This window comes from Cajanus cajan, chromosome 4 (assembly GCF_000230855.2).
Source record: "Cajanus cajan strain Asha chromosome 4, NIPB_CcT2T_4, whole genome shotgun sequence".
NCBI classification, from domain to species: Eukaryota; Viridiplantae; Streptophyta; class Magnoliopsida; order Fabales; family Fabaceae; genus Cajanus; species Cajanus cajan.
In genome coordinates this window covers 6,770,738-6,773,235 of record NC_138520.1, presented here as the reverse complement: position 1 = coordinate 6,773,235, position 2,498 = coordinate 6,770,738, and the positions used below count along the sequence as shown (strand labels likewise).

Genomic DNA, 2,498 nt, shown 5'->3' with positions numbered 1-2,498 from the left:
ACCGAGAATCAAGCAACAAATGAAGAAAATGTGTGTGAACACAATATGTTGTATTCAAAGAAAGCTGCACCGAGTTTGGCTGAAAATTTGAGCCATCGAAAGTTGGAAAGTTGGCACCGCAACTTTTGACCAACATATATATATATATATATATATATATATATATATATATATATATATATATATATATATCTCATGTTATCAACAATCGTATCTTATAATAATGTTTCTAATGTGTCTCAGATAATATCTTAGGAGTCACTTCCAGTGATGGAATTAGAATAAAAAATTTGGGAGTGTCAAATTATTTATATATATATATAATTATAAATTAGATTTTTTATTAATTAAAAAAATAATATAATTTTTTTATTTAATTTTTTTAGTTTTATTATAATTAATAATATGATAATATATAAATATAATATTAATATATATATATATATATATATATATATATATATATATAAATTTAGAAAAGTTTGGCCCTATCATACCTAAGGTCTGCTGCTTGTCACTTCCATATCTTATACAATTAATTATGGACCTAATGATAGAAAATTTTGATCTTAAAGATTACCACAATGTATTAATAAAATTTATAGTTGGCCTGTTGTCGCATGGTATATAACCTGCAATCTTGCTTTTCTCTTTGCAAAGGAAACATAGAGAGGTTTGCCCGCAACGATTGTACCGTTCATCATAGCAAGCTACAAAGTGTCAATATGTTGTATACGAGCAATAAAGTTTCTTGTCAATTTTATACTTACAGCCTGAATTGCTTCCATGTGAGTCGAAAATGCAACAAATCCTGATCCTCTACTAATTCCTTTTTCATCTCACATAACATGCGGATAAGGGAAAAGAAACACACATTTTACGTACAAAGATAAAAAGAAACACATTTTACGTATTAAAGATGAAGATTGGACGAAAAAGACCATATTCACACCTTGCACGAGGTTATCATACCAAATTCAAAAAACAGTTCCTTGAGTTTACATCACCAATACAATCGTTCAAGTTCTTTACATACAAGTTTGTACCACTCTCCTCCTTACTCCCCCCGTATTTTTCTTTCAATTCAAGCAGCCTTTCAGGTTTTCTCATGGCTTTTCCAACATATCACTCTTTACCATCAAATCTCTTTCCATTTAGTTCCCCCACGACTTTAGCGGTATCGTCTGCCCTTGCAAAATTGACGAAACCAAAACATTTCGGTACACCTTCTGAATTTGTCATCACTACAGCACTTGTAATAGCTCCATATTCTCCAAAAATTCTCTTCAAGTCATTACCCGTAGTTGAGTTGGACAGGCTTTTCACATAGACATTGCTAAAGTTGTCGCAACTTGGAGCACTAGTACTCCCTCTACTCTCCTTCCGCACGAAATTAAAGGACCCACATACACCTGTTTACCATTCATCATGGTGCCGCTTAGCATGTAAGTTGTGTTTTTAGCAGATTGTTCACTCTCAAATTGCACAAAACCATAGCCTTTTGACTCGCTAGAATCATCTGTCGCAGTCTTTTTAGAAACAATAGTCCCAAAGGGCGAAAACATATCCCAAAAACCCTTGTGATCCACTGCCTAATTCAAATTTCGCACCACCAATCAAGATTCAACAAGAAAGTTTCAAAGTTCCTTGATCATACAAAAAAGGTTCAAGAATGAACAAAAGGGTCACCTTCACAAAAAGATTAGCTTCATCATTGTTCCGAACGCTAGGGTCCCGGTTAGAGTGCATTATCCTAATAGGTTTACCATTCAGCGGAGAGAAATTCAGTTCTTATATTGCTTTATCCGCTGCATGATTGTAACAAAGGTTAAAATAGTGATAAGCAAGAAAGAAACGAGAATAATGGTACGAATGTAAAAAGAAAGTAACCGATGAGCGGGTCAGTGAAATTGACGTAGCCGTAACTGAGAGATTCTCTGGTTAACATGTTCTTGCATATCTTAACGGAAGAAACTTTGCCAATCTGGTTGAAGAGATTGTAGAACTGGCATTTGGTGACGTTGCGGTGAAGATCGCCGACATACATAGCGGTGTTGGTCTGCTGCCAGTGGTTTGCACCGGAAACTTCTTGAGTTTGCATGCGCCATTGCTATCTTTGTTAATTTCTTTATTTTTTTTTTCTTGAGTATTCAATGCAATGATAGGTTCAAACACTGGTTGGTATGACATAACTATCAAGAAACGGAAGCATTTATAGACAAATTCTTTTCCAAGAATTTATCAAGGAACGAATATTTTTTGGTTTATACTTTATATATATATATATATATATATATATATATATATATATATTTAAAAAAAAATACCCGCTCTAGGCGGATGCCCTAATGAAAATAAGGGTGTAACTATTTATGTACCGATTAGTTGGTTGACTTGTTCTACGGGTTATTTTAATTTTTAATTTTTTTATTTTTGGAAAATTGCACTCACTTTTTCTCTCATGTGTTTAAATGACACATTTAAAAATCATTCATTAC

General features: G+C 33.0%; 1 pseudogene across 1 annotated transcript; it reads right to left on the bottom strand.

Annotated features, from left to right (window-relative positions):
* Positions 1–875: 875 nt before the first annotated feature.
* On the bottom strand, positions 876–2,253 carry LOC145957588 (polyadenylate-binding protein 2-like; annotated as a pseudogene). The gene is made up of 3 exons (XR_014433627.1): positions 1,891–2,253; positions 1,690–1,808; positions 876–1,592 (listed from the first exon to the last, which is right to left on the bottom strand). The product of XR_014433627.1 is annotated as a polyadenylate-binding protein 2-like (transcript).
* Between the last annotated feature and the right edge of the window lie 245 nt (positions 2,254–2,498).